Here is an 11,011-nt window from a genome sequence, read left to right on the forward strand (position 1 = left end):
AGGAGGAAAAGGTAATTAGACATTATTTATTTCTAAATGATTGTTGAATCCCTCGAAATGTAAGGCGACATGGCATTGTAGTGCGCTACAATGGTAACATGTCGAAATGTGAGTCACGTCGTGGTACGTCAGTAGCTAATCAAATACTAATGATAATGGATTACAATTATTTAGCGTTTTTCTATCGACTTGATAAGGGGTCCCCAAACTACGGCCCGCGGGACGGATACGGTCCACCAAAGTCCAACATCTGGTCCGCTGGAGAAAAAAAAACTTGTATTATTATTTTCAATCTGTCTTTTCTAATCCATTTTTTGGTGTCGCCTAGCCGCTCAGGCAAATCATATTGTGTAAAAATGCATTTCCCTGTATGACTTATATTGTCTTGGCTGTTTTCATGTGTTCTGATTGTTACATTCTTATTCCAGAGTCACCACACAGCTGCGTGACCATTTCAACAAGGACAGAATAAACAACCTCTGGATTCATGGAACTTCTCTGCACACAAATATATTCATTGGAATATTCAATCAATTTCACATAAACATATTAAATATCCTTTTTTTTTGCTCAAAAATGTTCCTTATGCCTCATTGGCGTTATTATGCCTGTTTTAGGGGGGCTCAAGCCCCCCTAAAATATTCTTAAGCCCCCCTAAATAATTTGGGGACAATTTTTTTTTTTTTTTTTTTTTTTACAAATACATGCCGACATATTCATTATAAAGTGGCCCGAATATGAGTTTAAATAAATAATTATATAACCTGTCATTATTCACTCAGTTTCCCCTCACTTCATAGCGTAAGGTAGAGAGCCCCTTTAGTGCGTCGGTATCCAATCCATTCCACTTGTTCATATAGAAAATGCCCACATCACTCAAAATCCAGTCCGCATTTTCTTTGCGACCTTGCATATATATATATATATATATATATATATATATATATATATATATATTTAAGAAAAACCCAGACACCATCGTTGTAGTCATTTTTCTCCTGCGCGGACTTCCGTCTTCCTTTACAATGAGTGAAGCTGCACGAAACCTTGTGCCTGCAATTGTAAATAATTTAGTTTTTAAGTTTTGTGTTTCTGGTAGAGTCTATATAAAGTAATATACATTATCCTATTGTTAAAATAATGAAAAAAACATCATTAAATATTTTTGTTTTATTGTATTATATTTTCAGAGGGAGGAAAAACCAAGACATTTAATATCAAATGTAAAATTAATAAATACATAAAAAGAAAAAGAAAAACAATGGTTAAAAGCCATTGTCCCGGGGAGCATTTCATTTCGTCACGTGCATTTTTTTTACCGTCCCCGGGACTACGTTAATCTCAAGCCCTGGAAGTTACATTTTATTGTTTGCATTAATTGTTTCAGCATTGCACTTTGAAGATGATCCCTCAACTCTTTGACAGCTTTGGCTCTTTTTCAGATCAGCAGACGGACTCTAAGTCTTTCTTATTTACAGTATATATAAACCTTTCTCATTTCTATTCAGTCTTCCATATATATTTAATTTCCTTAACGGCTTGCCATTATATATATATATATATATATATATATATATATATATATATATATATATATATATATATATATATATATATATATATATATATATATTATATTTAAGCTAAATTAACCCGATCCAGATATTATTTTAATTCAAGTAACTAAGTAATATTTCCAGGGCTTTAATTTACAACCATTTTAGTCACATATGTGCCCAAAATGTAATCTGTGCAACTTCAAAATATTTGGGAACAAACAATTATTGTGTTGTGAGCTAAAGTGGTGGCATTAGCCTCTATGTTGTGAATTAATAACATAAAGGCTAATGCCACCACTTTCATTGTGTTTCAGTGTATCGTGAAGGATCATGCAAGTAATTGTTTCTTGTTGATGCTGTAAACAAAATATCACTGTGCAAAGCCATGTTTGTTGTTGTACTGAACACAGATTGAAAATAAACCGAATGAAATCATAATAATAACAATGAATTATTTATAAGTCTTTGTTAGCCGTTTGTGAAGTGTTTTGCTCGTGCGCTACGTTCGCTCGCATCCTGTGCATCTCCTGGGGGCTAAGCCCCCCCTGTCCTTAAAAGCTAGTGACGCCCCTGTTATGCCTTATTATTTATATACTTTTCAATGCTTCTTGTAGTCAGACAATATATATTGTTTGTCTAAAATTATAGTTTAAGTTAATGTGTTAATATTTACACCTAGCCTAAATACAATAATCATAAGACAAAAAAATTGTGTAGCACAAACATTTGGGACAAGTTTGGGGAGATTTTGACAAAGTGTGTGTGATGGTGGGGGCTGGATGACATTACTCGTCAGAACATAAAATAACTTAAAAACCTCAACGGTAGAAACATAAATGTTTACAGCACAAACATATTGCAGTGTTATTTTGATATTTGCAATAATAAAGTGAGCAACTTCATATTGTCTGTATAACAGGTTCCTTATTTATTTATTTTTTTACAAAATGTTAACTTGCAGAATACACTGCACAAGAGAAGAAAACATTTTAACAAACCTTATATATCACATGTTGTTCACTGAATAAAGTGCAGAATTGAAGTGAAAATGTCTATTCCATAGTTGCCATCATTTTCAAGTGGTTTCACTTGTTGAAAAAATGTTTACATCTATGTCTGGAATTACACACCGACAAGTATTGAAAGCATATGAATAATAAGACATAAGGAACCTTTCTGAGCCAAAAAAGGTTGTTTTCAACACACTGTTGAAAATAATAATCACAATGTTCCTATGTGAAATTGATTGAATATTCCAATTAATATATTTGTGTGCAGAGAAGTTCCATGAATCCAGAGGTTGTTTATTCTGTCCTTGTTGAAATGGTCACGCAGATGTGTGGTGACTCTGGAATAAGAATGTAACAATCAGATCACATGAAAACAGCCAAGACAATATAAGTCATACAGGGAAATGCATTTTTAGACAATATGATTTGCCTGAGCGGCTAGGCGACACCAAAAAATGGATTAGAAAAGACAGATTGAAAATAATAATACAACTTTTTTTTTTTTTCCAGCGGACCAGATGTTGGACTTTGGTGGACCGTAACCGGCCCGCGGGCCGTAGTTTGGGGACCCCTTATCAAGTCGATAGAAAAACGCTAAATAATTGTAATCCATTATCATTAGTATTTGATTAGCTACTGACGTACCACGACGTGACTCACATTTCGACATGTTACCATTGTAGCGCACTACAATGCCATGTCGCCTTACATTTCGAGGGATTCAACAATCATTTAGAAATAAATAATGTCTAATTACCTTTTCCTCCTCTTGCTTCGTTGTCCATGAACTGAAACGTTGCACTTGATGATGCTGCAGTGTAAACTCGCAAGGTAACATTTGCTCCAGGCTGCTTGGCTGTCGGGAGGAGAAAGGCACCTGTGTGGCCGCTCAGGTGCCGCGTCCTGCAGGGGCGACCCTTGTTGCATTGAAAGTGTTCTTATATTCTCCGCTGAAGCCCTCAAATTATGAAGTGGAGCTCCCGCCTCGGTTAAGCTACTTGTCGGCAGACATTTTGTCAACAACTTGGCTTTAAAAAAAAAAAAAAAAAAAAAAACTTGTCTGAAAAGGGGCGGGGATTATTGGTGACCGGAACCGGAATGCAACATCGCTCACACACACTACTAAGATGCTCTTACACACACTGGTGAAATGCTTGCATACGCACTGGTAAGATGCGCTCATACACATAACTGAAATCTTTGCACACATACTACTGAAATTGTTGTCTCTCACACGGACGTGTAAAAAGCACACACACACACAGGTGAAATCCGTTTATACATACTAGTGAAAAATAATTCCAGGTGTGTGTGTGTGCGTGAGACAAAAACATTTCAGTAGTGTTTATAAGAGTGTTTCAGTAGTGTATGTAAGAATGTTTCAGTAGTGTTTATAAGAGTGTTTCAGTAGTGTATGTAAGAATGTTTCAGTAGTGTTTATAAGAGTGTTTCAGTAGTGTATGTAAGAATGTTTCAGTAGTGTTTATAAGAGTGTTTCAGTAGTGTATGTAAGAATGTTTCAGTAGTGTATGTAAGAATGTTTCAGTAGTGTTTATAAGAGTGTTTCTGTAGTGTTTATAAGAGTGTTTCAGTAGTATATGTAAGAGCATTTCAGTAGTGGTTATAAGAGTGTTTCAGTAGTGTATGTAAGAGCATTTCAGTAGTGTTTATAAGAGTGTTTCAGTAGTGTATGTAAGAGCATTTCAGTAGTGTTTATAAGAGTGTTTCAGTAGTGTATGTAAGAGCATTTCAGTAGTGTTTATAAAAGTGTTTCAGTAGTGTATGTAAGAGTGTTTCAGTAGTGTTTATAAGAGTGTTTCAGTAGTATTTATAAGAGCATTTCAGTAGTGTATGTAAGAGCATGTCAGTAGTGTTTATAAGAGTGTTTCAGTAGTGTGTATAAAAGAAGAACATTTCAGTTGTTTATGTGAGAGCATTTCAGTAGTGTATGTAAGAGCATTTCAGTAGTGTTTATAAGAGTGTTTCAGTAGTGTGTATAAAAGAAAAAGATTTCAGTTGTTTATGTGAGAGCATTTCAGTAGTGTATGTAAGAGGTAATTCTGAATAATGTCCCTAACGGCCCCTCATAGTATGAAACCATTGTTGAGGCTCTCAGCACCTCGAGCATCCCCTAGTACAGGTACCAGTAAAGGTCAAGATTTGAACTGCTGTTTCCAAAATTTAAAATGGGTCAACACTGCATTGACACAGGACTAGAAGTGGTCCTGAAGCTAAGTACCAATTCTCCCACAGACCTTGGAAGATGATGAGAGTTAAAGTGCAGACCAGCAGTTGCCTGGCCAGTCCGCCGTACTACCGCTTCCCTGTTTCTAGGGCAACTGACAGGCAGAACATTCAAATTGGCTGACTACAGATCTGCCATTGGAGCAGCAGGAGCCACTATAAGACCTGACAAAATACAGACCTGGTCAAGTTGGGGCAGTAGTGTCACAGCCCGGGCACATGCCAATGCCCATTCCTCAAGGAGCCCCACGGAACGCACCTCGGGACACGCCCACGGCCGCTCCTCTCCTGCACGTGTCACACAGCTGGCAGCCGGCAGCTGCATTCAATATGCAATCAGCACACCTGTCGGTGATGATCTGGCTGGGCTTCTTAAGCCAATGCAGACCTGCGTTCCTGGCCAAAACGTAACCATCCGTTTCCGTACAGTAAGCCTGATACATGCTTGATGCAATCCTACTCTCTCTCTGTTTTCCCCTCCGTGTTTCATTGTTGTCTCGTGTCGTTTCTGAAGAAGATCCCCGTTCCTGTTTTCGAGCTGTGCGTCTCGTCTCAACCCCACGTTTCCTTTGCTTCCCTGACTGCCTGTTAGATCTCGACCACTCGCTTGGACACGGACCTTCTTCGCCCCTTGCCTCACGGACATCCCCCTGATCTTCCGCCTCTCGCCCAACATTCCTGGTAACATACTCATTAAATCCTACACATAGTCTCACACCATGCACACTCTTGGTGTTAGAAAGGTTCCCAAACTCTGTGCTACCTTAAGAGACTATTATGAGCCGTCCACCTTAAGAGACTATTATGAGCCGTCCACCTTAAGAGCGCAAGGCATTGTGGGCGCGCCCATTCATTCTACCCACAACAGAGCACAGAGCAGTGAATGCACGTCATTTACATTTGCTGCTTGTATATATACAGTATATATAAAACGTGTAATATTGTACAGCACTGCGGTGCCGGTGCGTCACTGACGAATGTAAGTTCATTATATAGTTAAGCATTCTAATGTACACGTTTAATTGCCTGTTTGACTTCTCTGCATTTGTTTGTTCCGACGCCAGTTGAAAGTAATCTACTACTTACGTCGAAGTTGTTTGGCGCGCGGCGTGCCTAGTTTACAGCGTCTAGACAATGTATTTCATGTACCAGTTCTTTATCTCTTTAAAGAGAGCATTTGCGGACACTTATGCCTTTGTACATGTAAACAAGCACCTTATCCTGCACGGCAGGTCACAAGCACCACGTTTATGTGCCTTCTGTAGCGTGCAGTGACACCTTGTGGTCTAGTTAAGACATTTAAGTTCAGTTAAATGTTGGGATGATGTTATTTGAGTGTTTGGTTTGATGCTATCCTGTAGTGTGTATGGCAGGGCTTACTGTTATTTACTGGTGAAGCTAATGTGTACTAAATGCCAATTATTACCGATATATGCTATATTGTGTATCCATGATATATTATTGCATTAAGGTCATATGTACTATTACTACGTAGGCTATGGTATTCTATACTAATTGGTTATGATGTTCTAATCTGTTTACTGCAGAACCACCAATACTTGCCAGTGTTGTACCATTCAGCCAATCCAATGTAACCTGCCATACCTGTCAACCTGCCTACTAAACAAGTAAACTGCCCTATGCCAAACGAACTGTCCTGTCCATTGTGTCCTGACCGACACCCCTGGGGCGAATGAGACTACCTTTATAGAACCATACAGTCCTTTATAACTCTCCACAACATTGTGGTCCTTCGAGCCGGATAGCTTCATTTACCCCTGGACAGTATGGACTTCGAAGGATTAGGAGCACGGCCTAGGCGTCAGACACGCCCACCAATCCGTTTTGATGATTACCAGCTCAGCAACATCAGGCAAAGACACAGGCATGGGCAGGAAGACGAACGGTTATCCCATGAGAAGGAAAGTACAGCCAATGCAACCCCCCCATACTCTACCCCCGCTCCCTACTCCCATCAGCTTAGGCGAGATGCTGCTTGTCATGAAGAGGACCCGTACGAACCAGAGTGGCAGAGGTACAGGTCAGACACCCAGCTAGCCCACCTACAGCATGCAGAGAGAGAGACCAGGGAGGAGATGACCCTAGAACCAAACCCCCTCCATCATTCACCTCAGGAACTCTTTCTAAGAGATGAAGTCAGTCAAATATTGAGAGAAAGCGCCATGCTACAGCAGTCACAGCTGACCGTGCAAGCGGATGTGGCTGCATTAGGTCAAGTTCATAACGAAATTAGAAGACTGACTAACACAGTAATCAACCTTCAGCAAGGTACACCACGACCCGCCAGTCAACTCAAACCCCAGTCTGTATATACCGAGGATAAGGAGGATTGGCCTGAACCCCCTCCACCATGGCCAAACACAGGGGCTCTGGAACGTCCGTCAGGTCAACCACTCCTGGACCGACTAGATCAGATGATGGTCGAGCTACAGCTGATAAGGAGCCAGACCTTGTCAGCTAGCCACCGCAAGGTATCACCAGCGAAGGTTGGCAATAAACCACAGTACCTTCAAACCCGACAGCTAAGCAGCGAGCCTTGTCCCCCCTACATGGCTCACACCTACACCAGTCCTACACGCTCTCCAGAGGAACCTACCTACATGGCACGCTATCCACCGCAACAGTTGCCACACCACTCCCAGCGTGCTGTTCAGCGCCCACACCAGAGACCTGCGTACCACACCACTACATCAACAATGCGGCAGCACCAACCACCAGCTCAGGCTCCTCCCACCAGGTCTATGCCCCACGTTGCAGAATATGCATCACAGCAGCTGCTGAATCAGTACCAGCCACACTATGCACAAGTACAGTATCTCCCTCGTGTAACTCCATCCTATGCAACCACTTATACGTCTAGCCAGCCTGGGTACATGCCAGTGGCCACACAAGCAGCCCCGTGGATGCAGAGACAGGACCAGCAAACACCGCCACCACGCTATGAATCAGCAGCTGCAGCTGCTGAACAGACCTACAGAGGCCCACGCCCGACCATACCAAACTTTAGTCACTACGACCCATGTGAGTTTGCCCGTTTGAAAATAGCTCTGGAGAACCTCCTGCCTACAGAAGGGACTGAAATGTTCAAGTACCAAATTCTGGTAGACCATCTGAGGCTTGAAGAGGCAAAATTGATAGCAGATTCCTATCTCAACTCCCCCACTCCCTACACTGACACCATGTCAGCCCTCAATGAAAAATTTGGCCAGCCCCACCAGATAGCCCTCAGGAAGATAGCCAGTGTGCTAGACTCACCTGATGTTCTCCGTGGAGACACCGCAGCCTTTGGGCGGTTTGCCCTCCATGTCCAGTCCTTGGTCGGACTACTTAAGTCTTTGGGCACTGACAGTGAAGCGGAGCTTCGCTGTGGATCTCACGTGGTGAGACTGTTAAGCAAACTACCCGCAGAGCAACGGGCAGACTTCCGTCGAACCACCTTTAAGAACCCCAGAACTGTTCCCACCCTGTGCGATCTAGCCCAGTGGCTCCAGCATGAATCCTGGTGTCAGGATTTCGATGGGCAGACACTCATAAGAGCAAAGGAAAACCAAGTGTCCCGGTACGAGGGTCGCCAGGGACGGCGACCTGTCACCGTCCTCCATGGATCAAAGGACTCGGAAGAAAATGATGGACCTACTAGAGCCTCAGAGGGAAAGAAGGGGAGAGCTAAGCCCTATTGCCCTTTCTGCGAGAGCGATGAACACTTCCTCAGCCAGTGTACAGAAGTCACAAAGCTAAACAAAGAAACTCTCACTGAGTGGATAAAGGCCAACAAAAGGTGCTGGCGCTGTGCACGGCCTCACCAAGCCGCTCAGTGTGACTTAAAGAAGCCCTGTGGCCTATGCCAAGGGAAACATCTGCAGGTCCTTCACGACGTAAATGATCGACCACCAAGACCGACAAGCAAGGAGGAGAGCTGCCTGGTGAGCTCCGCCACTGAGGTTCTGTACGTCGACCGTCCTTCAGTCCACAATAGGGTCTTACTGAAGGTCGTCAGAGTGCTTCTTCGTCACGGGAATCGCACTATAACCACCTATGCCATCTTGGATGATGGGTCCGAAAGGACCATGCTCCTGCCAGCAGCTGCCCGAGAACTTGGCCTACAAGGCACACCTGAGGACCTGCCCCTGAGAACCATTAGACAGGAGGTCCAGACCTCCGTGGCTCTGCGGTATCCTTCCACATCTCTCCTGCTGCTGAGCCAAAGACCAGCTACATAGTCTCCAGAGCCTTCACTTCAGGTCGCCTCGGCCTAGGCGAACAGTCATACCCGATGGACCGACTCCAGAAGAGGTACACCCACCTGGTCGGTTTACCAATTAAGCCCTTCCACAGTGCCAGACCCCTAGTACTCATCGGCTCCGACCACCCACACCTGATCACCGCTATCGAGCCAATCCGACTGGGCCTGTCAGGTGGGCCTGCTGCAGTCCGGACCAGGCTGGGCTGGACTCTTCAGGGCCCAGCAAGATTCTCCCAGCACCCCCTACACTCACAGCAGTGCCTAGTGACATCAGTTCACTCTCCAGCTTCAGAACTATTCAAGCACGTCGAAAGGCTTTGGCAGCTCGACACTCTTCCATATAAAAGTGAAAAGATTGTAACCAGGTCGAGACAAGACCGAGCAGCAGTAGCCCTGCTAGAAGATAAGACCACCCGCGTGCAGGTAGCAGGAGTCTTACGCTATGCCACCTTACTGCTGCGCAGGCGAGACATGCCTCTCCTTCATGCCCCCAAAGAAGCCGTCATGCCGAGTCTGCGGAGCACAGAACGGCGGCTAGCTAAAGACTCAGAACGTGCCAAGGCTTACAGCGCAGAGATCCAGAAGCTGGTGGATGCAGGCTCTGTCACTAAGTTAACCCCCGAAGAAGTCAACCAAGACGGAGAAGAGTGGTACATTCCTCACCACATGGTGAGTCACAACAACAAGAACAGAATCGTCTTCAATTGCTCCTATCAGTACAGGGGCCAGAGTCTGAACGATTCCCTACTGCCAGGACCCACCCTTAGAGCATCTCTCCTGGGAGTTCTACTGCGCTTCCGGGAACATGCAGTCGCCTTAAGCGCAGACATTAAAAGGATGTTCCATCAAGTCCGTCTCCTTCCTGAAGACCGTCCCCTCTTGCGGTTCGTCTGGCGCGACTTGACCAGAGATGAAACCCCAGCAGTGTTCGAGTGGCAAGTTCTACCATTTGGCACAACCTGTAGTCCATGCTGCGCCACGTTTGCTCTACAGCTCCATGTAGCCAACCATAGCCAGCCGGGAGATGATGTGAGCCTCTCTATAGAGAGGTCCTTCTATGTTGACAATCTCCTACAGAGTCTGCCCAAACCTGAGGATGCCAGAGAGTTGGTGGACAGACTTCGGGGACTCCTTGCAGCTGGTGGGTTTGATCTACGCCAGTGGGCTAGCAACGTGCCAAACGTCGTGGGACACCTACCCAAAGAAGCCAGGTCCGACACCCTCGAGCTCTGGCTCGCACAAGATCGAACAGACTCTCCTGAATCCACTCTGGGACTCAGCTGGCACTGTCAAACCGACACCATGGGCTACAAGCATAGATCCATAGAGTATGGAGTCCCAACAATGCGGAACATCTACAGGGTTTTGGCCAGCCAGTATGACCCCTTAGGGTTTATCTTACCATACATCACTCGAGCCAAGATGCTGGTCAGACGCCTCTGGGAGAAAAACAGAGACTGGGATGATCCTCTCCTGCCCCAAGACCTCTTACAAGCGTGGAAGGACTGGGAGAAAGAACTACAATTTCTATCTCAAGTCACCTTGCCACGAGTGTATATACCAGTCGAAGCGGATGAGTCAAGCGTCACCCGTCAAGTCCATGTGTTCTGTGATGCATCGGAACAGGCTTATGGCTCGGTGGCGTATCTGAGAACGATGGACTGCCGAGGCCAAGTCCATCTGTCCTTCCTACTCGCCAGGTCCAGAGTTGCTCCCAAGCGACTACTCTCCATACCCAGACTGGAGCTGTGTGGAGCGGTCACAGGAGCTCAACTGGCTAAACTCCTAGAGAAAGAGCTCACGCTGAAGATTGATCAGACTATCCTGTGGACAGACTCTACAACAGTGCTGGCATGGCTGCAGTCAGAGTCCTGTCGCTTCAAGATTTTTGTTGGTACCAGAGTGGCCGAAATACAGGACCTCACAAGTCCCGC

Source organism: Nerophis lumbriciformis, linkage group LG31 (genome assembly GCF_033978685.3).
Source record: "Nerophis lumbriciformis linkage group LG31, RoL_Nlum_v2.1, whole genome shotgun sequence".
Classification (NCBI taxonomy): Eukaryota; Metazoa; Chordata; class Actinopteri; order Syngnathiformes; family Syngnathidae; genus Nerophis; species Nerophis lumbriciformis.